A 27,859-nucleotide genomic window follows, 5' to 3' on the forward strand; every position below is an offset into this window, starting at 1 on the left:
TGTCCCAGATGTCCTGCGAGAGGCATGTCATGAGCCAGACCCAGTTGGAAGTTCCTGAAGCGCTCGGGTACCACCAGCACACTGGCTGCACCAGGCTCAGCGAACTTAGGCTCACTATAAAGTAAGTCATCCTCCCAGTAAATGAAATGTTCCTTGGACCCCAGGCCTGCTGCCTGGTCTGCAGCCTGCTGCCGCACACCAATGAGAGAAGGGCACTCCTTCTGAGCCTGGCAGAATTCCTCCCTGGAGGGACCACCATCTTGCTGCCACTGGGACAGCTCAGGCAATTCCCCCAGTTCGGCCACCTGCTCCCCTGTAGGTTCCAGGGCATCCCCCTGAGGGTCTGCTTCCTCCTGGACCGTGGGAACTGTGGGGGCTGGTTTCCCGCCCCCTCTACCCCTTCCTCTCTTGGCAGGTCCCTGGGCCATTGTTCCAGGCTCCAGCTCTGCTAATCCGCCCTCTCTGGCTGTCATTGCACGGGTGGACACACAGATCCACGCAGGCAAACCCAACATTTCCAAGTGAGTCCTGTGCTCCACCTCTTTCCATGGAGAGCTCTCCAGGTCATTACCTAATAGACAATCTACAGGCAAGGCATCACTTACAACAACCTCCAGAATACCGGAGACTCCTCCCCATTCAAATGAAACATTTGCCACTTGGCAGAAGCGCACTGAACTGTCAGATGCCACCACAGGTCGGCGTACCTTGGGAACAATTTGCTCTTCAGACACCCACCGACACCTGACAGATGTCACGCTGGCCCCTGTGTCTCTCAGAGCCTCTATCCATTGATGGTCACCTTCTGCCCGTATTTCTTAGTGTTTTGGGGCAGCAAGGTTTCCTGGGCCATCTCTTGGTCTCCTAAAGAGACAAGGGTCATCACTGCTAACCCCTCCTCCCCACTGGAAATCAAACCCCCTCCCAAAACTACACTGGCTAATGCCGGAGTGGGAGCACCAGTGGGTGCTGAGTTCTTCTTTGGACATTTGGGGGCTATGTGCCCCACCTCCCTACATGCATAGCAAGTAGGCGGGGACCTGTTGTCCTGCTTGCCCTTATGGGGCCCGGACTTCTTAGGCTTGGGGGGTTGAGACTCCTTCTCCTGGGAACTATTTTGGGGCCCTTTAGAAGACTCCTTTTGATTAACCGTGTCCCCCCCACTCTTCTGCTGAGGACCCTGTCCACCTTTGGCTGGGGTACTTACCACCCCCTTGTGGACCCTGGTGCTAGTCCAGCGGTCCGCCTCTTTAGCAAGCTCACTGAGATCAGTTAACTTGCTATCTAAAAGATGCTGGCGCAGCTCTGGAACACATAAACTACTCAAGTGCTCCCAACTAATCAAGTGACACAACCCCACATAATCAGTAACTTTGCTGCCCTTTATCCAACCTTCCAGTGCACGCGTGTGCATACTCACACACTCCACCCAAGTACTAGAATCAAGCTCCTTGAAGTTCCTAAACTTCTGGCGGTACTGTTCTGGAGTGAGCCCATACCTGAGGCACAAAGCCTCCTTCATAGCGGGGTAGGATAAATTACCTGCTGCCTCTAAGGGTGCTAAGACATCCCTCCCAGAGGCCTCAAAATGCTTCCACAAATCTGCCCCCCAATTCTTCTCAGGCACTTCATTCATCTTTAAGGCAAGTTCATACGATCTAAACCACGCATAAATATCCTCACCCCTCTGATAATTCTGTACCAGATCTTTTGGTATGTATACTTTACCCGCCTGTACTGGTTGTGCGCTGCCACCATTAGAACTGGACTCCACCTGTTTGGATTTAATGTCCAGCTCCCTCATGCTCAACTCATGAGCCAATTGGAGTTTCTTCTCCTCCAAAGAGAGAGCATTTCTTCTCTCCTCCGCCTCTTTCTCAGTTTCAAGGCGCAGTCCCCTCTCATCTGCTTGGGCTTTGAGTTTAAAAAGCTCAATCTCATGGGCCCTAGCTCTCTGATTATCCTCCAGCTCCTCTGGAGAAATGATCCTACTGGAGTGGTTGCTGCCAGCCCTAGATGCTGGCCTCCTCACTGGCAAATCACTGGATACAAAAGCATTCTCCTGTGTGCCTCCCTCTCCAATAACAACTTCTGGATCACCATGTTGGGCCTCCCACCAGGGCCTCAGAGCTTTCCGTAGCTCTTCCTTGTTTGCGCTGCCCTTCACTGGGCATCCAAGCAGTTTGCAGAACTGCTTCAGTTGCCCCTTTTTGTAGTTGAACAACTCCTGAATTTCAAATTCAAGTTCCAATTCTACTCTCACGCTTGCCACTTTCTGAGACATGATGCTTCCTAAGCTTTTCAACAAAAAGGTTTCACCAAAAAGAAAAAATCTTGCGCAACCTGTGCTGTTAAACTAGACTAGTGATGTACAAGAAATCACTGTAGGTCAAGTGCAATTATTAGTTCAAAATCCGCACCGCTGTCCAACAATGTTAGATCTGGGGGTCTCTAATTGGCAGAGGTAAGTACCTTAGACCAAGTAGGGACCCTTGCTTCTAGTCAGGGTGAAGAATTACACAAAGTAGATAACCCCTGCTCACCCTCTAGGTAGCTTGGCACGAGCAGACAGACTTATCTCTGAGGAAATGTGTACCATAAATGCCCTTAACACAACAGTAATCCCCAATCCACCACAAACTGACACCACACAGGTAAGTATATTTTATAAAAATATATCTCTTTATCTAGTTTCAGCAGGAAAAATAAATCAGTTGCACGATAATCACTTCTTCAAGAATGTAGCACTTAATCTTAATGGTTGCAGTTAATGTGTTAGGAAGTTCTTATATCAATTGTCTCAAGTCTCTTGTGAATCAGTACTAAAAACGAGTAATACTGACTTTCCTTTAAATGGGCTCTCAAAACGAGCAGTAAAAACAATGCCAGTCTAAAAATCGGCCAAGACCATCAGCCCCTAAAGCCAGGGGCCCTAAGCGCTACAAGCGCGCCTCACCGGAATGCTGGGGACTTCTTTATGCACCTCGCCGATCAGCGCACACTCGCGCTCAGGCCCGGCCGGTCTCAGCAACCTCTCCGCCCGCTCTCAGTCCTTCGGGGAGCGGTGGGGAGCAGAGACGGCAGGCCGGGGGCTGGGGGCACTTCCAGGATTCCCTCGGCGAGGTCGGGTCAGTCTTCCCCGGTCCCGGCGGTGATCACGCGGCACTTCTGAGGTCCCGATGACGGGGACCAATCCTGTTGCGGCGTTCGGGCGAGCCCCCAAATGACGTCACGCAGCTTCCAGGAGTCAGCCAATTGCAGCGCGGCTCCTGGACCAGGCCCACGGCAAAGGGCCAATCAGAGCGCGGCTCTCCTTGTGGCTCGGCCAATCGGGTCGCGGCCCCTTCGTTGTTGTTTACACAGCTCCTGGAACACTCGGTTCAGTTTCAGGCCCCCGGGCCGCGGCGGTGAAATGCGGGGAAATGGATTTAGTGCGCGCAAGGACAGTAGGGCGATTTGAATATCGCGAATCCCCCACAAGGATTCCTTCGTCTTGGAAACACTTCCAGGCACACTGCCACCACTTCCCACGTGCCGATGAGCACGTCGATATCCCAGCACAGCAGCTGTGGGGCCGGCAATTCACAACGCGGCACCCTCAAGCCAGGCAGAGGACGGCCAGCGCTTCACACGGCCAAGTGATCGATAGCCTCAGCAAACAACTCACGATCTCTGCAGCACACAGCAGCTTCAGGGGGCACAGCAGAGTTTTGTAGTCCTTGGGCAACCTTTATGTCCCTGGGTTGCAGACAGGGGGCCAGCTCTTCTCAGGCCCTTGGAGATTCAAGTTTGAAGACACAGCACACAGCAAAGTCTTTGTAGTTCAAGCAGGCAGGGTCACAGCACACAGCAAAGTCCCTTTCTTCTCCTCTCCTTCAGTTGGATGGCAGGATAGGTCAGCCCTTAAAGCACACAGCAAGGCAATCTTCCATCAGTTCCTTCAGCAGTCCTTCTTCTGGCAGAGGTTCCTCTTGATTGTAGAATCTAACTTTTCTGTAGTCAGGGGTCCTTTTCTTATACCCCTAAAAGTCTTTGAAGTCCTTTGAAGTCTTTGTGCAAGTGGGCCCTGAGCCCGGTCTAAACCAGTTCTGGGTGCTGCTGAGGCACTGGGGGTTTCCTGGCTTCCTTCTTCCTCTCAGTATCAGGTACAGAGGTGACAGTCACCCAGCCGGGGGGTGGAGCCAGCATTGTGGTCAGGCAGGCACAGCCCTGTCACTATCAGGTGTGATCTCCTCCCACTTCCCTGGCAGCAGATGCTGCCTTTCATCCACGGGCTGACTCAGACAATCCCCTGGGGGCTCTGCAGCCCCTGTCACACTCAGGCCAGACAGTCAATCCACAAACAGGCCCAGGCACACAGAAAGGTTAGACAAGAGAACAGCCACTTTCTAAAAGTACTATTCTCAAACACAGAATTTAAAAACAACCTTCACTAAAAGATGTGTTATTAAATTCTGAGTTCAGGGATATCATTCACTTATGTCCCATCTTGTTCCTATGGGAAGATAGGCTGGTATCCATTGGGACCAGCCTCCCCCATGTTATTCTATGGAGCAAGATGGCCTTACAGCAGTGAGCACACAAAATTGCTGCCGCTCACTACCAGAGCATGTGACTTGCACTAGTACATGCTGTACCTTATCCATACACTGCACCCTGCCCAGGGGGGTACCTTGAGCCTTCCCTAGGGGTGACTGATGTGCACAGACAGGGAAGGGTTAGGCCCAGCCAGTGGGGACACTGGCCAGGCGGACATGGCAGTCCACTGACTGCACACAGGCCCTGCGCTGGCAGGCCTGAGACACCATTTTAGGGCTACTCATGTGGGTGGCGCAATCTGCGCTGCAGGCCCACTAGTAGCATCTGTCATCACCAGCCCTGGCACACACAGTGCACTTTACTAGGGACTTCATGGTGATACAAATATGCCAATCCGGTATTCCCAATCAATATGACAATTTACATAGGGAGCACTTACACTCTGGCACTGATTAGCAGTGGCAGAGTGTCCAAAGCATCTAAACCAGCAAAAGCGAAATCCAGCACATCATCAAAAATACAGTAGACAGAGGCAGAAAGATGGGGGAAAACCACGCCAAGGGTGTCAGGTCTAACAGTTAGCATGAGCTTATTAAATGTTTAAACGCCATTTTACCTTTTGCTGCTTCTGTACATGACACATAATTGTTGTTTTAGCTTTCAACCTAGAAGAGCGTTGTGATTTACATGACAATAATATGTTATTGCTCTGATATCAGCTTTGCTTGGTAAACTATGTCTGCACAGTGAGTGCTGAAGCCTTCAAGGATAACTCGACACAGTGTTGTTGTGAGATCTGATCTTCGCACCTACCTAGACATAACATAAATGCAGCTGCTGCCAAAATCTGGCTTTACGTGCGTTTTCTATTGCTTTGTTTAGAGCAGACGTTAGACACTTGATGGTGCTTCGCATGCAGAGAGCTGGTGGAAGATGATGTGATCCTCTGCCACTGAGATCTTGAGGTATGGGGCCGCCCTGCTAAAACCCAAAAGAGACCTTCTTAGTTTTAATATAATATGCTAGATAGGGAGGGTGAGAATTAGGTGTTGTTAACCCTTATTCATTTCAACATTTTAGCATGTGGTCACCTTTTGCCTTTTATGGACTAGTAACTATGCTGATAACTTTGCTTCTTATAATATGTTTGCTTGTATTATATAAGATACTGCGTTTGAGAACACTGCATTAGTAAATAAATATTTCAAATGTGCACGCGTCCTCATTTACTCCACGTTCTGGTTTGAAATGATTGTATGACGAAAGAGTGTTCATGTGTTCCACGATACCTGAGGTATTCTAAGTTCATGTTCTGGTTTGTCTAAACATTGGGAGTTTGTAATGACCAATGAAACACTGTAGCTAGCTCGGTAAGGGGATTTTGGGTACTGAGGTGAGTTTTGGCACACCCTAATTCACTGAGGTTCCAGGTCTCTATGCACAGTTCTGTAGGAGAACAGGATCCCTGCTACATGGCGCCCGTACGTTGGTGGTCTTATATCATGACACTCGAGTAGTATATTATTCAATCCTTAACCCCTTCACTGTCGTTTCCGGAAAACGGTGGTGTCGGAAAAAACCTACCTGTTTGTGAAATAGGTCTTTTCAAGCTTGAATCTTTCTAAACGGTTTCCTTGAATTACTACCCAGTTGTGCTACAAAGTTTACTTTGTCCTCTTTTCTCTCTGTTACATCATGGCCGCTGCCGTGGACATTCCGCAGCATAGTCGCATTGCGGTGCGCACTCATTTGCAGAATTACAATGTCCCAGTAGATGGCTTGGCCGTGATAATGGTGGTGAGTGCGGACACAGCTTACCCTTACGAAATCTTTTATTCGTGGGTGACGTTTCCGGCAGTGGACGCAAGTTCCACACATACACTCCCTCTCCTGTGCCGAATGAATATACCCCGTATAAGGCACAGGAAGTACCTATTGATACTTGGCAGCATCGCGTTTGGTTTGGTGGCGCCCTACCCCATTCTTTAACCGCTCCGAGGTTAGGTCCTTTATCCATTCCAGGCGCAAATTGGCCGGTAGTGGCTGGATTTACTCCTCATCCTCAACACGGCAATTGCACCATTGTTGAGCTTCGTAGACTACATGTAGTCTCAATTGCCGTAATTCGCGCTTTAGTGCAATACGTAACCTGTAATCTTCCGGGTGGGGCCACGGGTGGTGCGGCGCTTCCGGCCGGACAGGGCGGTTTGAAGCTGAGTCCCGTGATGGTCCATGCTGTGATGGGCAGGCATCCCCAAGATAAGGATGACTTTACTTTCTGGCTTGCCGAGAAGTTTGACCAGCTGGAAGCTATATTTCCTAACACGACTCCTGGTGAAAAACACAGGATTCTGACAATTAGTTTGCCCAAAGACTTGACCCCTGAAATCGGTGACTGTGAGACCTGGGGTAGAACCTTCGCGGCGGTCTATGCGAGGTGTTATGGCACTCCGTCTATGACTGTCCTGCCTACGTTCCTTAAGCGTGTTCAGGATGAGCACGGACCTGAGGCTGTGGTTGAATTGGGTATGCGCCTATGTGGCACCTTTGATGTGGTTTGCAATCTCATTCTTGCTAATGTCAAGGGGGATGCAGTGAACTTTCAAGTAGCTAACGCTTTGGTGGCGCTTCCCGATGTCGAGAAACCCCGACAGTTAGCGAGGATTGTTGTGGTGGCTTATAAAACCGTGGGTCGCAATAGTAGGGGTCTCAAGCCTTTTTCTACTAAAGAAAAAACGCAACCCCAAGGGCAGAAGTCAGAAACGGACGTTCAGCCCAAGTCCAAAAAACAAAATTGGCCCAAAAAACAAAAACAGGGAAAGCAACAGCAACAGCAACAGAAACAGGAGTCTCGTCCTGCGTCTCCATTGCCTGCGCCCCCAGAACGTATTTATGACTTGCGCGATCGCGCGAAGATTAAGTCACACATTGCAGAATATACATTGTTGTTCCTGGGCTATGAGCTCAACAATGAAGGTAGAGGTTTGGCTCCTCACTAAGCATGGGCGTAAAATCCGCTCCGCTCGCGGATTTTTCGGATTTTCGGCAAATCCGCAATCCGCGAACGCTCGCGAATTTGTCGAAAATCCGTGAATCCGCTCGCGGCGGATTTTTTGCTTGGTTGCGGCGCGCGGCGTGGTGCACGGCGTTCACTTTCCGTCATTTAGCGTTTGCCGAGTTGTTTTTCTTTGCGAGTGACGCGCCATTTTAGATCTTGCTGCGTGTTCCCGCGGGAGTTTGGCGCCCGCGAATACGTACTCGCGGCTTGCCACCTTGCACAGCACACCTCGCGAGAGTTCGCAATTGCGAACACGTAGTTGCGGCGGAAAGGAACAATCTCGCACTTGCGAAATAGAGATTTTGCAATTTCGCACAAGAAAATCACCAGCAAACAGGATAAACCTTCAGAAAATTATGATTTTTATCAGAATCACTCCTCAGGTTGACATTTGCATGGCCTTTTTTTTGCAAGGAGTCCATTTGGGGGGGGGGGGGGGAAGGAAGTGCCCCACAGTCTCCAACTTCCTGTTCCTGTCCAGCAGGCTCCTCCCAGTGCTTTGTCCATCTCCTGGTCACTTTCATTTGGATCTGGAGCTGGAAGGATTACTTTTTGTGGGTGCTGCTGGATATTTGGATTTGAGGCCTTTTTGACTGTCTTTGGATCACTTTTGGATTAGAAATCAACTTTCACAAGTAAGTTTGTTTGGGGCATTACAGTTGCTGCAAGTAAAATTTTGGAACTTTTTCAGAACATTAAATAAATTATATTGTGGGTAGCCACAGTATCCAGTAGGACCAGGGTTGGTTAGGGGTGCATGATACAACTGTTTTGTTGAATTTAAACACCATTTAGGCCATGGATGGGCTGGGATTGTGCTGATTTTTGTCCTTTTTTTGGGCCTGCTGGTGGGGCCCTTTGCCCAGGGGTGGTGAGTGTTGCATGGGCCTAGTCTTTCTGTGGGGTGTCTTCTTAAATTTAAACATAATTGAGGCCATGGATGGGCTGGGATTGTGCTTATTGTATTGTTTTTTGTCGTTTTTGGGGGGCTGCTGGTGTGGCCTTTTGCCCAGGGGTGGTGGTGCATGGATTGAGTGTGCCTGTGGTGTGGTCTCACTCTCTTTAATGTAAACATCATGGATGGCATTGGATTGTGGTGATTTCTGGCTGTTTTTCTGTTTTTTGGGGGTGTACTGTTGATGTGGACTGGCCATGTGGGTGGTGGTGGTGGCCATCTTGAGTGCTGGCTGGTACAGGCAACATGTGCCTGGGGTGTAAGGGGCCATTTTGAGGAGAGGCAGTGTCTGAGGCCTGCACTTATTTTGCCTACTTTTCATCCATTATGCCCAGGGGTAGTGAGTGTTGCATGGGCCTAGTGTTTCTGAGGGGTGTCTTCTTGAATTTAAACACCATTGAGGCCATGGATGGGCTGGGATTGTGCTGATTTTATTGTTTTTTGTCGTTTTTTTGGGCCTGCTGGTGGGGCCCTTTGCCCAGGGGTGGTGAGTGTTGCATGGGCCTAGTCTTTCTGTGGGGTGTCTTCTTGAATTTAAACATAATAGAGGCCATGGATGGGCTGGGATTGTGCTTATTTTATTGTTTTTTGTCGTTTTTGGGGGGCTGCTGGTGTGGCCTTTTGCCCAGGGGTGGTGGTGCATGGACTGAGTGTGCCTGTGGTGTGGTCTCACTCTCTTTAATGTAAACATCATGGATGGCATTGGATTGTGGTGATTTCTGGCTGTTTTTCTGTTTTTTGGGGGTGTACTGTTGATGTGGACTGGTCATGTGGGTGGTGGTGGTGGCCATCTTGAGTGCTGGCTGCTACAGGCAACATGTGCTTGGGGTGTAAGGGGCCATTTTGAGGAGAGGCAGTGTCTGAGGCCTGCACTTATTTTGCCTACTTTTCATCCATTATGCCCAGGGGTAGTGAGTGTTGCATGGGCCTAGTGTTTCTGAGGGGTGTCTTCTTGAATTTAAACACCATTGAGGCCATGGATGGGCTGGGATTGTGCTGATTTTATTGTTTTTTGTCGTTTTTTTGGGCCTGCTGGTGGGGCCCTTTGCCCAGGGGTGGTGAGTGTTGCATGGGCCTAGTCTTTCTGTGGGGTGTCTTCTTGAATTTAAACATAATAGAGGCCATGGATGGGCTGGGATTGTGCTTATTTTATTGTTTTTTGTCGTTTTTGGGGGGCTGCTGGTGTGGCCTTTTGCCCAGGGGTGGTGGTGCATGGACTGAGTGTGCCTGTGGTGTGGTCTCACTCTCTTTAATGTAAACATCATGGATGGCATTGGATTGTGGTGATTTCTGGCTGTTTTTCTGTTTTATGGGGGTGTACTGTTGATGTGGACTGGTCATGTGGGTGGTGGTGGTGGCCATCTTGAGTGCTGGCTGCTACAGGCAACATGTGCTTGGGGTGTAAGGGGCCATTTTGAGGAGAGGCAGTGTCTGAGGCCTGCACTTATTTAGCCTACTTTTCATCCATTATGCCCAGGGGTAGTGAGTGTTGCATGGGCCTAGTGTTTCTGAGGGGTGTCTTCTTGAATTTAAACACCATTGAGGCCATGGATGGGCTGGGATTGTGCTTATTTTATTGTTTTTTGTTGTTTTTGGGGGGCTGCTGGTGTGGCCTTTTGCCCAGGGGTGGTGGTGCATGGACTGAGTGTGCCTGTGGTGTGGTCTCACTCTCTTTAATGTAAACATCATGGATGGCGTTGGATTGTGGTGATTTCTGGCTGTTTTTCTGTTTTTTGGGGGTGTACTGTTGATGTGGACTGGCCATGTGGGTGGTGGTGGTGGCCATCTTGAGTGCTACCTGGTACAGGCAACATGTGCCTGGGGTGTAAGGGGCCATTTTGAGGAGAGGCAGTGTCTGAGGCCTGCACTTATTTTGCCTACTTTTCATCCATTATGCCCAGGGGTAGTGAGTGTTGCATACTTGCATGTCCGTAGTCTTTCTGTGGGGTGTCTTCAATGTAAACATCAAGGATGGCATGGGATTGTGCTCATTTTTCTGTGTTTTGTCGAATTTTTGGGGTGTATAACTGAACTGATGTTCCTCTGTCTTCCATTGCTTTTAGGTGCACAAGAAGACTCAAGAGAACCACCAGTGCCAGGAAGAAGTCCTGCAGCGGTGTGTGCAGCATAACGTCACGCGACGTCACGTCTGGACACAGAACCCTCTGCAACTCGTGCAACTGCTGCCTGCTGACCTGCTCTGAAGAGGATGGCCCCAAAAAAAGTAACCCGTAGCTCCTCTAGCAAGAAAGGTGCCAGTAAGGAGCAGAAGAAGCAAGTTACCAAGGAGACTGGTGTGCCGCCCGCCCCTTTTTTTGGGAGTAAAAAAAAAAGTATGCCTGCAGCAGCAGCAGCGGGATCTGCTGGGGACCAAGCTGGCAGCACCCCCCCCGCTCCATTGGGCTCAGTGCCACCACCACCACCACGCCAACTTAAGTCCAAGCCCTTGAGTGCTGCAGAGGCAGCCAGTATAGTTCTTCAATCACCATCGACCAGTGATGTTGGCTCATCGCAAGAAAGCAGCAGCAATGTCCCTCAATCAACACAGGTTGTTGTAGCTCATCTGACGAGTGTTGAACAACCACAGCCGCAACAACAATCACATGTGCAAGTACAAGCCCAAGTACATGTGGAAGGAGAGGCAGCGCAAGGAGATGCGCAAGCAGAGGTGCATGGAGGGTCACAAGTGCCCACAATAGTTGTTCCTCCCGAAGTAGGGGCACACCAGGAAATCGACAATCAAGGCGAGGTATCATTTGAGGAAGCCACTCCTCCTGATGATCCTTCATTGTCTTCCACAACCCTAGCAAGGAAGAGATCAAGGGTGGTGTCTACATCCTCTTCAAGCACACCTCCTTCTGATGATACGGATCAAACTTGGGAACCAGCACCACAGCCGTCTGAGAGTGAGGCACACCATGATCCAACAAAGGTAGTTAAGCGTAAAAGGAAGCTCGTCCAAAGTCTCAGAGTTATGGAGTGTGATGAGGCTCAACAAGAAGTGGCGGATACTGCTGCTGATGAAGACTCTGCCAACGACGACCCAGTCATCATAAAGGTCACTGCAGCCCCAGCGGGCATGCAGCAAACAGACATTTTGACCCTAGCCCGAAGAGCTGCTGCGCGTGATGATGATGATGATGTTGTCGATGAGGAGGCAGTGGAAACACCACAATCATTGGAGTTAAGTAGTACACCAACTCGTCCCGCTTCCATATTTCTTTCTGGCAAGAAGAGACCTCCGTCAACCTCGACCTTAATTAGTGGCGGTGAAAGTGCAAAACGTACAAAAGTTGGGCAATCCAGATCCTCCACTTCATCTGGCATTAGCTTCATGACCACCACCACCAGTATCGCCGCCTCCTCCAGGTCCCACAGACACTTCAAGTCCCCAGTTTGGGACTTCTTTACTGTTTGTCCCAAAAATCCAAAGTTTGCCATTTGTACCCTTTGTAAGCTTGCAGTTAGTCGTGGTAAGTCAGGTACCAACTATGGTACCGGCGGCCAGAGTGGTCATCTTGAGAGAAAGCACGCTGTCAAATGGTTTGCGCACCTAGATGCGATCAAGAAAGGCCAAAATCAAGGAAACGTTGATGTTTCATCTGATGATGACGAGCAGGAAGAAGACGTGTCAAACACTTCCCTTACACCCAGTACCCCTGTCAGCAGCACACCCAATGTGAGGCACACTAAGAGTGTTGGAGCGAGTGAGACACCAACGCACAAAAGTTCACCAGCGAGCAAAATTGGGTCAACGAAGTCATTATCAGCCCGTAAATGCTTGGTCCAGGGCAACATTAGAACAATGCTTACTTCAGACGTGCCATATGAACGCAACCACCCACTGACGCGTCTGTATAACACTAAGCTGGCTAAAATGCTAGCTGTGGACCTTCTACCTTTTTCTTTTGTAGAAGCGGTAGGTTTTCTTGAATTAGTGGCAACGCTCTGCCCTAAATGGAAAGTTCCGAGCCGGTTCTATTTTGCCAGAGTTGCGGTTCCAGCACTACATGAAGATGTGCTGCAGGCGATTGGGGCAGCTTTGCAGAAGAGTGCTGTTCACACAATACATCTGACAACAGACATGTGGACCAGTGGCCCAGGCCATGATTACATGTGCATCACTGCACACTGGGTCTCTTTTTCAGGTGTTAAAGCAAAGCTAAACGCAGGTGTTGACCCGGACAAAGTTTTCAAAGCTGCTCGGAAACATGCAACACTAGCCATGTTTGGCTTGGAGAAAAGTCACACAGCAGAAAACCTTTTGCAAGAGTTTAACAAAAAGGTCTTGACAATGCTATCCCCCCTAAAACGCAAGATTGGTTATGTTTCCACGGATAATGGCTCCAATGTAGTTAAGGCCATATCGGAGGGTGGCTATTTCAGAGTGCCATGTTTGGCGCACTGTATCAACCTGGTAGTTCAAAAATTCTTGAGTGATAGAGACAGTGCAGCGTTCGCGGTAATGGCCACCTGCCGCAAAATGTTCAACCATTTCAGCCATTCTTTTAAGGCCCGTAAGCATCTGCGGAGACTGCTACTTCAACGTAGAATGCCAGTGAAAGCACTCATCCAGGAGGTGGCAACACGTTGGAACTCAACCTTCTACATGCTTGAGCGTCTGTATGAGCAGTATACGGTACTCGATCACTATTTCTTCACAGAGGGTAAATCTCAGAAGGAGGACCTGCGGATGACTGCGGCGCAATGGGACATAGTTAAAAGCCTGACAGACATGCTTCGTCCTTTTGAGTTCTTCACGCGTGCAGTCAGCCAGGAGGACTGTAATTTGGGAAAAGCTATCCCATTGTTGTGCATGCTGGAGCACCAACTGATGGCGGTGTCTTCTGAGTTTGAAAAAGAAGATGAAGAAAAAAAAAACCATTTCATTTTGTCCGAGAAATTATTAGAGCGCCTACGTGGTGATGAACGTCTTCAAAAGATCAAGTCCGATCAGCATTACATTTGTGCTACTATTCTGGATCCACGCTACAAAAAGGCGCTGGCAGGCGAAGCATTCTTTCCTTTTGATGATGCAGATGTTCAAAAGTACAAACATTGGTTAGCCTGGTCAGCCAAGAGGTTTGAAAAAGAACGGCAGGTTATTGAAGGAGAAGCCAGTACATCAGCATCAGCATCAGCAGGCCATCCCCAGTCACAAGAATCCACTTCTGCACCTGTGGCTGGGGCACAAGTGACCTCTCAGCCGTTAAAGACACCGGCAACTGGATCATCTGCACCACACACAATGACAACACTAACAGTGGCTGCGGAGGAGGATTGGCTAAGTTTGATGGGGTATGGTTCTCGAAAAAATGTCACAGCCACAGCAAAAAGTAAGCAAAGTGGAGGAACCGTTGATGACCTTGAGTCGATGGTGCAGGACTATATGAATGACTCAACAGTGGTCTTTGTTAATGAGGAGCCATTGCAGTATTTGCATGGCAAAAAACAATTGTGGCCACAGCTCTACAACCTGGCTATAAACTATTTGTCTTGCCCACTCGCAAGTGTGTCTTCTGAACGTGTTTTCAGTGCTGCTGGTGGCATTGTAACTCCCAAACGGAGCCGCCTCTCGCCCAAAAATGTGGAGCGGCTGACAATGATCAAGATGAATCAGCACCTCATACCACCTGATTACAAAGTACGAGAAAGCACGCCGCATGAAGACGAGGAGGACGGCAACGTAGATGAGGGGATTTTTTCTCTGTTCGGTGGCACTGACCTCATCCAGCCTGAATTCGCAGAGTATGATGACGAAATCTTGTTCTTATTCCCTGACACCGAGCACTGAAAATGAGACAATCAATCAAGAACTTTCTTTTTCGTCCTTATTCCCTTTTATTCCTGTGTGCTTTGTGTCTCTCTTTCTTTGTTTTGCACAGTTAATTTAATTCAAACTTTAATCACCTAATCCCAAAAACAAGACCATCATCAGAACTGTCTTCACTTGTTTGCTTATTGCTTTGAAGGTGCCGCAGTCTACATTCCTCAGGTTCACAAGTTCCGAAGAACATGCTCCTCTATCCTCCTCCTCCAGACTGCGATTTCCCTCCAAGCAGAGTGCTGGATTACGCCCAATGAAGAAAGACTCAGCACTTGTGGGGGTGTTGTACTTCTTTGCGGGTGAGTTGACGGATTTGGGCCCATTGCTGTGAAGCTCTAATAATGGACAAAAGTGTTTTGGACCAAATATGAGGTGGAAATTTCTTGCCGTTTTTGCTGACTTGCTTGCCTTTGAGGTGCTCTTTGGCGGGGTTCCGGGGGTTTGTGGGTAATTTTTGGTGTCTGTCGAAGCACTGCTGCGACAGTCTAATCTTGATTGCATTTGCTTTTCAGGAAATCCGTGGTGGAAAACAGGAGTTATGATGATTGATGATGATGACCTAGCTGAACAGCGCCGCATTTGGACCGAAGGCCGAGAGATATTGTAAGTATGAGATTTAGCTTTTTCGCTGTTTGGGGGTGTTGTCGGTTGTTTTTTTGCGGGTGGGTTGGTGGGTCTTGCCTGGGGCATTCCTGGGAAGGTCTAATACCGGATAGAAGTGTTTTGGACAAAATCCATAAGGAACAGCCTTTTTTTTGCTATTTCTTCTGACATCTTGCTCAATGTAGCGTTTTGGGGGGCTTCCTGCTGTTCGTGGGTGGGTTGCGGCCGGGGTCTCTGTCGAAGCACTGCTGCGACAGTCTAATCTTGATTGCATTTGCTTTTCAGGAAATCCGTGGTGGAAAACCGGAGTTATGATGATTGATGATGATGATGACCAAGCTGAACAGCGCCGCATTTGGACCGAAGGCCGAGAGATATTGTAAGTATGAGATTTAGCTTTTTCGCTGTTTGGGGGTGTTGTCGGTTGTTTTTTTGCGGGTGGGTTGGCGGGTCTTGCCTGGGGCATTCCTGGGAAGGTCTAATACCGGATAGAAGTGTTTTGGACAAAATCCATAAGGAACAGCCTTTTTTTTGCTATTTCTTCTGACATCTTGCTCAATGTAGCGTTTTGGGGGGCTTCCTGCTGTTCGTGGGTGGGTTGCGGCCGGGGTCTCTGTCGAAGCACTGCTGCGACAGTCTAATCTTGATTGCATTTGCTTTTCAGGAAATCCGTGGTGGAAAACCGGAGTTATGATGATTGATGATGATGATGACCTAGCTGAACAGCGCCGCATTTGGACCGAAGGCCGAGAGATATTGTAAGTATGAGATTTAGCTTTTTCGCTGTTTGGGGGTGTTGTCGGTTGTTTTTTTGCGGGTGGGTTGGCGGGTCTTGCCTGGGGCATTCCTGGGAAGGTCTAATACCGGATAGAAGTGTTTTGGACAAAATCCATAAGGAACAGCCTTTTTTTTGCTATTTCTTCTGACATCTTGCTCAATGTAGCGTTTTGGGGGGCTTCCTGCTGTTCGTGGGTGGGTTGCGGCCGGGGTCTCTGTCGAAGCACTGCTGCGACAGTCTAATCTTGATTGCATTTGCTTTTCAGGAAATCCGTGGTGGAAAACAGGAGTTATGATGATTGATGATGATGATGACCTAGCTGAACAGCGCCGCATTTGGACCGAAGGCCGAGAGATATTGTAAGTATGAGATTTAGCTTTTTCGCTGCTTGGGGGTGTTGTCGGGTGGTTTTTTGCGGGTGGGTTGGCGCCGGCGGGTCTTTCCTGGGGCATTCCTGGGAAGGTCTAATACCGGATAGAAGTGTTTTGGACAAAATCCATAAGGAACAGCCTTTTTTTCAAGGTCAAATTTTGTTCTAAAACACAGTAGTACACCTACCTTGAGGGGAAAGATCCGCTATAATATTTTGGCCATACTTATTGATCCTTAAAAAGGTGACTCAGACAGAGCACGCAATTTCTAAAATATTGTACTGTCTATTAGGGAAATCAAAGTGTGACTTTTTGCACCACACAGCGTACATACCTTTTATTTATTTATCAGTGGTATTGTAATAGCACTTCCTGTTTTCCGTTCAATAATTACAGGCCGGGTTTCAGTCAACATCCGCCAGGCAGGCAGTGGACAGGGTGTCTTCTGTCAGTGGTCACCACATTGATGGACGAAGCGTCAGCTGGAATGGAGGAGTGCCGCCAATAAGAGGAATTGTTTGCTGCATGCTTATTACTTACCAAATTCAACAGGACAACTCCAACAACATACGCAATACAGATACAGTATCCATTGTTGTCTTTTATTCTATGAGTGTGACTGCATGTGCTTACCTTTAGTTTGTAACCAAAGATTGTCTGTATCTTCAATTATTGTTTGTCCATGCTCTGCTTTTCTTTTCTTCTCTCAACAAAACCTACCCAAAAAGAAACCCCCATTCCCATCCATTTTACAAACCCTAACCCTCTTCCCCCGGGCTGTGTTGTTTTGCTTGATGTCTGACTAAAATGACATCAATAATTCCACACACTTGCTGGGGAGGATAAGGTCATAGCAGCAACAGGCTGGTGAAGGAATACGAGGATATCTTCTAGACTTACTCAGCTTCAGTACTATATCTTCTAGTAGTAGTAGCCAATGTCAAATAAATTCAACGCAAGTACTAGTTATACTTGCAAGCAAATACTTTACCATTTGTTAGGCTACATTATGGCACTGTTCTAGTGTACTGTCACCTGCTATTTTCTCGATCGTACCGTAACCGTTGTAATGCTACAGTAAGGAGGACAAACAAGGTTTCGTTTTCTTTTTTTCCATAGGCATGCAACTGCCACTGTGTCACACCACTAGTACCACCGCAATGAGGAAATGTCACCCGCCCAGGATTGACAACGTTAATCCCCATTTCACCTGGAGCCAGCCCTGGGCCTAGCCCTAATTTCTAACACAAATTACAGGTAAGATAAGCGTTTGGTGGGAGGTAGTATAATGGAGTATTATTTCGGAGTAGACAAGAGATTGACGGTTGTACTACTAAAGTCCTACGACTGTTCAGGAAAACAAAGTTACTGTTACACCCCCGCCCCCCACCCACCAGACTGAAAAGCAGTAAAAAACAGGTATGGTCAGATAAAGTTGAAAAATATATTTATTTAGCCCTAACAAAATAATCTCCCTCACCCACCCTAACCCCAACGATTGTCTCTGAAACGTCCCAAAACGATCCCAACTCCCAAATCCCACCCCCCAAAAGTCTATAAAAAAAGGGCAAGGGACACTCCACTACTGGAGGGTGCTGGTGCTGGTGCATGATGCGGCATGGGCATCATACTCCTTGCGGAGGGTGGCAAGCTCGGAGCGGAGGCCCTTAACCAAGTTCTTATACCTCAGGACCTCCTGCTCCAGGTTGGACATGCGGACTCGTAGGCGGCGTTGGCGTTCCTTGCAGCTCCTGTGGGGGGCAGCTGGTATTTCGGTTGCTTGGCGGTGGCGGTCGTCTTTCTTAGCCCGGCTCGGTCCCGCTGGCTTAGTCACGGAGGAGGATGCAGTGGTCACAGTCGAGGATGTTGCCCCGCTCGACTGCGTGTCCTCCTCCTCCTCCAGGGCCACCAGCCGCCGATATTCGGCGACTGTGGCCTCCAGCCTCCGTTGCCGGGCCAATCTAGCCTGCTCCCTCCTTGTTGTTGATTTGGAAGGAGCAACTATATGAAGAAAGAAAGACATAGTCTGTAACCAATGCTCCTTATTAATAACACAAAGTGATTGAGCCGAAAGTTGGGTCACAGAGTACAAGTAGCAAATTGAAAGCACAGTACATAACTATTGAGGACAGTATCTATGTAACCTCCCACTTCTGCATCCTTGCTCTAACAGTAGTGGTAGTTTAATGAACTAATTCTACGACCACTATGGACTTCCATTACAGTCGACTATGACAGTACACCAGTCTTCTTCTTCTTCTTCTCTCTTGTTTAGGGAAATGGGTACGTTATCTTATGCAAGCCGGCAGAATGACATGGACAGCACAGTGAACTTGCACCCGAGAAAAAAAGTTGCACACCATGATGAGTGAGACAGACTTGCGTTACTGTACCAGTCCAGTACATGCAGGTGGTGAAGCTATTACTTTTCTATTACGGGTGGCACTGAGAATACTCTGTTACAAGGGCTACTGCTTAATTAATTTACCTTTCACCCTACAGTGCAAATGAGTACTAGAAAAGGAAAATGAAGAAGCTAACTAATTTGATTATCTATCACTTCACATGGGACGTATTTAATGACAGATGAGATGACTTTAGGTGCTTTGCTTAATATTGAGTGAACAGTGATACACCCACACATGAATGACGTACTACAAGTAAACTAAAGTTATTAAGAGAGGTACGGAGTGTCCACCGTAATAACCAGATATATGCTGTGAATGCAAACGCAATACAAAGTACTGCTACTATTCATGGTAGTATTGGACACATTTACAATTTCTTTTCCTTGCCTTCCCTGCACTGGAACGGACGTGCGGGTGCGGTGGTACATGCTCTTCAAGGTAACACTTACTTCACCTGGCGACCATCTACTCTCTCTAGATACACATGTGCTATCTAAGAGTCAGAGAATACCATGCTCCAGGCATCCATTCAGTCAAAGTATACGCACACATACAGTTTCTGTTTCACCCACCCAGGCTGCTGTCCTTCCACCCATCCTTGCTTCATCATTGACCCAGCCATGCACCATACCATATTCTTTCCTTCCCAGCCACCTCGGGGGCCAAGCAAACACATATCGTTCTTCTTTGCCAGCCATCATACAAGTTCGCGTCCCACTTACTTACACCCTTCTTTCGCTTTTCGTTCATCCCATCCATCACGTTCGTCTAAGAACTTATTGGGATTCTTCTCACCAAAAACTTCACAGCTAAGTCGAAGTACATTTCGAGGAGGCTACTACCTGGTTGATTTGTAATTAATACACCCGTGCAGAAAGCACACTATGCAGTCTTCAATCTCAATAAGTAAGGAATATATAGCTTACCTGTTTCCGCCACCACCGTTTGATCCCCCACAGGAACGTCCGCCAGCTCTTCTACCGCCGCCTCCTCCCCAGAGGCCTCCGAGTCCTGGTCCAACACAGCCACCTCCGCGCTGGCCCCGTCACCAGATGTTACACCTACAAAGTACATTTAAGAATGTTAGAATACACCACTCACTACTATATAATATTTGGTCTAGGAGAAATGTTAAAAAAACAGAATACAATGTAATAATTTGTGACTGTCTACTCCATAGTAAAAATGTCCCATTTTCCAGGGAAGGCTGTTGTCTTGCTGCACTTTTATGCACAACTGATGAATGCTTGCTTTTGATTTTTAACACGCACCACTTTTTCTCCTAACAGACAGAAGCTTGACTCCTGAGTCCTAAGAACACGACCAGGATCAAGTTCAAACCAGGTGAGAGTTCGGCTCGACCACAAGAAATGTGTCCAATTAATCGTCAGCACTAACCACTTTTCCGTTTACAGTTAAATAGTTTTATGACAAAGTAGATTTTAATAAATGTGTTTACTTTTAATAAAGCTTTTAAACTTAAATAGACTCTGTGGTTTTTGTTCCTCTAGACTAGAGTGGATGAGCTAAAGGTTTTGGAATTTTTGCAAGCATGAGTGTCTCTGACACTTCTTGACTGTGCTGTGACTCCGTACTACTCTCTTGTCCTGCGTACGATAATCTAGAGATCATTGGGGATCTATAATCGGTGACTTCGGGAGCTGAATGACTCTGCCACACTATCTAGTCAGTAAGGAGACAGTGCATAGAGGTATTGCTGAATATAAAGGGAGTCCAATGGAATTGCCAAATGTCCAATCTTAGTTAGCTACACAGACAGACTAATAAGAATAGTCTAGTAATACCACAGGGAGTCATATTCGAGGCAGGATAAGAATTTATATCCAGTCTACAAGAAGATCAAAGACGATTTAGAAAAAATCGAATGAGGAACGCTAGGAAAAAATAGGTACTGTTTATTAAAATGTAAACTTACTGGGGCCAGCAAAGGAGCCCTCGCCTGCCCGATCCTGGCCTGCATCCTCAGCACCCTCCTCCTGTGTCCTCTTGCCCTTGGGGGGAGCTGATGTACAACATGAAAGAAAGAAAAACCAGAAAACATGGATGAGATTTTTCAACCAAATCAAACATTTCAAAAGAACAATAACAACATATTTTGGAAAAATAGCAAATAGATAGACAACTATTCCACGGGATCTATCTCATGTGGTATACTACGTTATTCGTATTGCCTGATTTGCGGAACGTTGACTTAGAAAGTTCCTATGTAACTCAATAAACAGACTACTAAAGAGGTTTGCCTAGGCCTGGCACTGCAGGCAGCAGTGCGCAACACGTGACAGACAAAGTCCCTCCTGCTTGCAGATCAGTGAATACTCAAACTATCAATCCACCCGCCACCACCGCCACTATTTCTTCTTATAGCCATGTGTCTAAAGGAAGGACTGGACTTCAGTCTGTTGGGGCTGATTTAGAAGTCCCTTGCGGAAGTTGCGGCTCATTTTCCTCCATTGTTGCGTGCCTTTTCTGACGCAGCGGCAGAACAAAAGACTCGCCATGGTGTTGGTGCGGCGTATATATTAAAAAAAAAACACATATGGGCATATGGGCGATGCATCACGTTGTAAAGCCCTGCGCCATCAGGGGGCGTTCCGGCGCAAGGGAGGGCGTACCTGCGCAGGAACGAATCCTAAAAGTGGCTGAGGGAAATCTACAAGATGTCAATCAGTCACTTTTAGGACAATGATGCATGACTCAAACCCTGCGCGCTTGAAGCCGACGTACGGCTTGATGCAGCATTGGGGAGATAGGGTACCCCAGAGCATTGCTGGAGCTGCGCCATCGTTGGCACGCAACTCCAGCAATGCGCTGCCTTTACGGCACAGATGCGTAAGGCTTCTGTGACGTTTTGGGCCAATGGGTGGTGGTGGCATGGCACACAATTACTGCCGCATCCCTGCTACTTTGCAGGGATGCGCCGGTAATTGAAAATATGACCCTTACTGTCTAGCATTACGCAGTTCTTTTCTTTACAGTACACTCATACATAATTTCTCAGGCCAATGAAATGCTTCTGAACACAACATACAAAACAAAGAAGCATAGTAGCAAGCAAGGCTACTGAGAAGGAGAGCAGTGCACCTGAAATGCATAGAAGATTTTGAAATATAATTTACCTCAATGTAATCGGCAGCATTATTGCTCTTGGTAAAGAACAAAGATTTGCAAATAACAGAGCAGGATAAAACAGAGTAGTAAATGTACTACTACTACTACTCACCAAGCCCGGGGACCTCTACGCCGAGCGCGTCCAGCAAGTCCCGCTCCCGGTCCATGACATCGGTCCAGCGGTGGGTGGCCTGGTTATATGTGCGCCGGACCCCAGAGATCTTGTACATGGCCCGGCACACCTTCTCCCACCGCTTGCGACGCTCCCGGATGCCATAGCCGGTCGCGATCTTGCCGCCTCCCAGGATCGTCTTGGGGAGGCGGCGCTGGACGTGGAAGATCAGTGCCGCCACTTCCTCCGCGCTGAAGATCTCCCTCGGGACCACTTGCTCCCCCCTTAAACGCCCGCACGGGAGCCGGGCACGGGGTGCGGGACCCTTCCCCTTCTCAGGGTGCTTCCCGGCTCCCTTTACCATGGTCTGGGCAGAAATAAACTTAAATGATAAAGAAGAAATAGAATAGTGAAGAAGAAAAGAAAAGAGTTTAAAAAAGTAGTTTAAAAGTAACTAAAAGCTGCAGAAAACACAAAAATATAGAGGTAGAAAAATAGAGGGATAGATAATAAGTAAAATTAGATCAAAAAAACTTCAAACAAGCAAAGGATGGCAGAGATTGAGAGAGGATAGAGAAAGCATGCCCAGAACCATAGCAATGAATGAGAAACAAGATGGCCGCGCCCGTTCACGACCGCGTGGGTAAGTTCGCGCGAGATTTTCCTTGCGAGTACGCGCGAAATTGTACTAGCGAGCAGCACACTTTGCGAGATTACACATAGCGGGCGGAAACGGAATTACGTCACGCCAACAAGATGGCCGCGCCCGTGTACGACCGATAGGGTAACTTGGCAAACGTATAGCTAGAAGCGCCTCGCGAACACGCGTAAGATCACGCGAACATACACGTCGCAAAAAAAACAATTTTGTATTCGCACGTATTCGCGGCTTCCGAAATCGATCTCGCACGGATTCGCGCCCCAAAAAACGCGCGAAATTGCAGAAAAAAACGATTTTAGCTAAACTGAAAGGAATGAGCAGGTGCAAAAGTTCAAACTTAACATTAGTAACATTCAAGGTAGTGCTTCCTGATGGGCCCCTCCAGAGTTTGCAACTATTCTATGACCCTGCTATGACCCAAACAGCAGGCTCATAGAATAGCTACAAGTAGACCATAAAGGTCCTGTGAAAAAAAAATTTCACTGCAACAAAAAGCAAATTACAGATAAGGAAGGAAGCAGGTGCCAGCCAGACTGGAACTTTCAAAATTACTGACACATTAATGAAACACAAATTAATTGATGGCAGTTGAAGAAGGGCAGGTGTGCTTGCTTTTTTCAACCACCATAATCTACAGTGATAAATAAACCTAATAGGTGCCAGTGAGGATGTACCAGAGGGTGGCATGGGTGTCCCAGAGGGTGGCAGTGGTGAAACAGAGGGTGCTGTGAACCTGTGATGATAAACCAGACGTAGAAACAACATAGTCGCGGCCGTTGCGAGCCGAAAAGTAAGTTCGCAATTGCGAACTTGTCCCAAAATCGGCGCGAACACACGCCAACACAAAAAACGGGAAAATCCGCAAATCCGCTAGAGTTCGCGGATCTTCGCGGATTGCGAATCCGTAAATCCGCAAGTTCGCGTACGCGAGATCCGCTAGATCCGCCCATGCTTACTCCTCACTTCCTGGAGAAATGCGCACAACTGCGCGCTCCGACAACGCTGAAAAAATTACAGTCTTTACTGGGTTTCTTAAATTTGAGAAGGACGTACATTCCGGAATATGCCCAGCGTATCAAGCCTTTGTATGCTTTGATACAACCAACTTTTTCCAAATAATGCTGGCTGCCTGAGCATTCAGCTATTTTGCAATCTTTGCAGGCTGATCTGCTCGCTTCTAAATTCTTACTGACTCGTGACAACCACACCAACCTGGTGATGAGAATCATCCCTGGGACGGTGGGGTTCACGTACCTTACTTTTAATGAAGGAGACACAGTACCTATTGCTTACAAGTCACACTTGTACACTTCGGCTGAAATGCGATTTTCTACTGTGGAGAAAGGTTTAACTGCTGTACAGATGGCGATTCTTAAGAAACGTGCTCTGTCACAGGGAAATCGCATGTTGGTTGTTACCCTGTGTCCTGCTTTAGAAGCAGTTACGAAAGCCCGTGTACCGAATTCGAAAGCTTTGCACCCTCGGTGGATTCAATGGGCGGCTTCACTGACGTCCTCGGATGTCACATTTGTGTTTGACGCCTCCTTACGGTCGAAGGAGTACTTACAGTATGAATTCGTTCATCCAGCTCCTTTAGCTATGCGACCTTTGGAGGATTTCCATTGCATCATTTACACTGATGGTTTGGCGCAGGTTGCGCATGGCTCTAAACATGCCTACGTTTCCGCATGCGCCATTGTGGTCGGCGCCATGGTGAACGATGAGTTCAAGTCTAGGGTCGGTCTCCTGTCCTTCGATACTGAGAAATTCTGTTTTGGCCACTACTTCAAATGCTGAGCCTGAAGTGGCCCTCGTGATGCCTGCTGTTTCCAGTCCCTTATTAAGTACATTACCTGGTGATAACGATGATGAACTTGATTACACTTACCCAACTGACTTATCTATGCCTGATTTGCAGACACGTTTGGCCACAGAATCCAGATTTTCTTTTGATACTGTTTCACATAATTCAAAAAAGCCCTCACGTTTTGCAATTTATGCCACTTTATTTAAAAAAAAATTTTAGGTCCCCCCTTGGACATATATTTGGCTGGTACTTTTTTCAATTTACCTTTTTATGTCAATTGATTTTGCGTTTTATTTTTTTCGAATTATCAATGGACACTATGTCGAGGAGAGAACATGCATTTGACATCTAAATGGAACTTTGGCCCCCCTCTCCTCGTCGCATTCAGCACACAGACTGAAGAGAGACTTGACATTTGTTAACATCACTGCTTGGCCTGTCCTTAATGGGATTGTGTGGGATGCTGTTTAATTTCAAATCCATGGCCCTACTGAGGTGGTTAATGTCCCTAATGTGCTCAGAGTAAACATGGGGGATGTGGTTAAACAAAACATACGTTATGATGATTGGGACATTCAGGCCGTAGAGGCATTGTTTTCTGATTTAAAATATTATGCTGCCTTTGATGCTGAAGATTTGTACTTCGAATCTGCAAATTATGGTGAATTATTTTGCTTCCAACATTTTGGCAACCATTTCTTACATAAGACAAGTTCCAGAAGGAGTGCTGTAAATTACACACAATGGGAGCATTGCCCGGCCCCTTTACAAGGCAGCTAGAGTACTTTTTTGAAAAAGTACACATATTTTACCGACTTTAATCAGTCCAATCCCAAGTCTTTTTATTTTAAAATAACACAGAAGTCCACGTCCAAGGTTAGACTTACCGATACTAAGTTGTTGTATTCAAAGCCCTTTCTAGACAAGTTGGCTGTAGAAGGCTACGAGTTATGGAAGGAAACTGAGGTTTTGTGAATTCTGAACCCGTGGGTTCCATTTTGTGTATGGCAGCCATTTTGTGGTTGCCCTCACATAGGCACATGATTGTGGCTGAACCAGTCTTTTAAGGACATGTAGACCTTAGCTCGAGTTCATACTGACTCCTGTTTGACCTGAGTGAACTGACCCTGTTGCCTGAAGCTGACCTTGTTAAACTAGTTCCTGCCCTTTAGCTGATCAAGATTGAGGATCAACGCACAGGACATTGTAGAGTTTGGTATGCACACACACACCCCTTATACTGCTTCTTATCTGTTTTCTGTTCCTTCTTTTATGGTCTGTTTATGATATGGGTTGTGGTCCTTTTATTATGGGTTTGTCCAGCTTGTGTAAGAAGGAATGTTAGGCATTTTGCATGCTTGCAAAAGCAAAGACTGCCTCTTACTTTTATGCTGAGTTTTGTAATCCTGAGCATATATATAAGGCCTCTGTTCTCTGTATTCCTCAGACTGCCTCATTCAGTTGCTACGGCTTCTTCGTGACGTGGCCTCACTTATTAAATTTAATAAAGATGTATTTTCATATTTTCAGCTTCTGTGCCAAGTTCTTTTTATTAGTCAGTATTCCCTGAGACTGAAGATTACAGTTCTTCAAATGGCGCAGCCAACGTGGGCTTCATCAGAGAAGTGACTTTCTGTGGGAGTGATCTGGTCAGAGGACTGAAATCTACTGAGGAGGACAGAACAGGATTCTACTAAGGAGGTACTCTGTGCACAGGGATTCTGGAGATTCTTTGATTCTGCAGCCCAGTATATTTCTGATCTTCCTGATTTTGATCCTCCACATGATGTCACTCCTGACTGAGAACCTTTTTGGCGTGAGTATTCCAAAAAAAGGACCGTTAGGTCATGTAGAACTTGGCATTTAGAATTTGGATAACCTTTTGATTAGTAAAAATAAGAAGTACAAGTGGGTCGCTCCCACGACTTTGTTTGGTTTCTTGGTTTTGATTTGGTTATTGCAATTACCAAAGCCGAGGGTCTCGTATATTTGCGAGTATATCGTTTTTGATAACCCCTTGAAGTTTGAAGCTAGATTAGTGAGCTATAAGATGCCTGGTCTTAGCAAATTTAGGACTGTAACTTTGGAACTTTGGAATTTGTGTTGGCCAACTTTGGATTTGTATTGGTTTGTATATGCGAATTGCAATTTGTGTAGAACAGGTAATGAGAAGAATTTTCTCTATTTGGTTTAGTTGAACGGTGCACGTACGAAAAGTACATTAAGCACTACATTGATTATAATATTGTATATTTTGCAATATTTTTGGCATGCCTGTTTAAAAGCTCACATAAGAAGAATGTGTGGCTTAATTTGGAAGGTACCATAGTGTGATGTGAAGTAAATTAGCCGGCTTCCCTAGAGGGAATATCTAAATAGGTTTAGATTTACAAACATATTTCTTCCTTGGTGATTTTGTATCCCCAGGGAATTAAAATATGATATAATACATATAAGGATCCTTTGTTCTGCGCAATGTTATGAAGGAAGATATGCAGAGCGATTTTTTTGGTGTTCTGCTAGCCAAGGCTAGTGAATTGAGTGTATTTTCGCTTCTTGGACATACATCAGTCTGTTGGGCTGTTTTTGCAGTCTTTTGAAACACAATTGAGAAGCGTTTCTTGTAAATATGACTTACAACTAGTATTTACAAATGGTTTGGTTTAAGTACAGTCTGTGGGCTGTCCTTGGTTTCTGTCCTGAGCATTGATTTGTGGGTTAAATTTATGTTTAAATGTCTATGTGGTTTTCCCATTAGTGCAATTTCTGTAAGTGAATAGCGTTGGCGCTATTTACGAAATGCATGGCTAAAGCGCGCTGTATTGTGTGTCCTGAGTGTTTGACCCCTTTCTGTTTATGTCTGAAATGAGCTCAATGTCTGTTCGTGGTTTTTCTTGATGTTTTCAGTCTATTAAGCAAAATGTCTAAAATGCTTAAAAACTAAAATTTAAATTTACATTCACTAGGAATAAAAAAAGAGCCTCAAAAACTAAAATGGTGTATTTTGTAAGAAAACAAACTTATAGCATTTTTTACTTACATACATTGTATTAGAAATTACCAGGCAAGCACTTCAGCTGAAGTACATTTTTTGCTGAACTCAGACGCATTGATATGTCTTAGTTTGAAAAAGACTGTCACCATGCTCATGTTACGATACTGAGAGGAGAACTTTTATGACCTCTGAGCAAATAGCTGTTGTCTTGGCAGGTCACAGAATAAACAGGAGTATTTATTCAGCCAGGACTTTGCCCTTAGCTAAAACACGGGTGAATCTTTACATTTTAGATTGTTGTTTTCAGAAGGTTCCAAACCTAAGGTTCATTATTTTGTATTACAGGAAGACATTTTAATTAAGGGTTTTCCTCTCTCGCATATTCTTGGCTCTGTTGCTAAATAAAATTGTCCTTTTTAGAAAGAAAAAGTGTGGCGCCAAATTTTGTCATGTTTCAAGTTAGGTTTCTGTGCTTAGGCTTATAAATGAATGCGTCTAAAACGATAGGCAAGGGTTGCAGCTTGCTTTTATATGTGAAATTAGCAAAAATGATTGGGTTTATTAAAAATAATTATTAATTATAAAAAATAATTATTAAAAATAAGTGCCACAAAAT

This window comes from Lissotriton helveticus, chromosome 3_1, assembly GCF_964261635.1.
Source record: "Lissotriton helveticus chromosome 3_1, aLisHel1.1, whole genome shotgun sequence".
Classification (NCBI taxonomy): domain Eukaryota; kingdom Metazoa; phylum Chordata; class Amphibia; order Caudata; family Salamandridae; genus Lissotriton; species Lissotriton helveticus.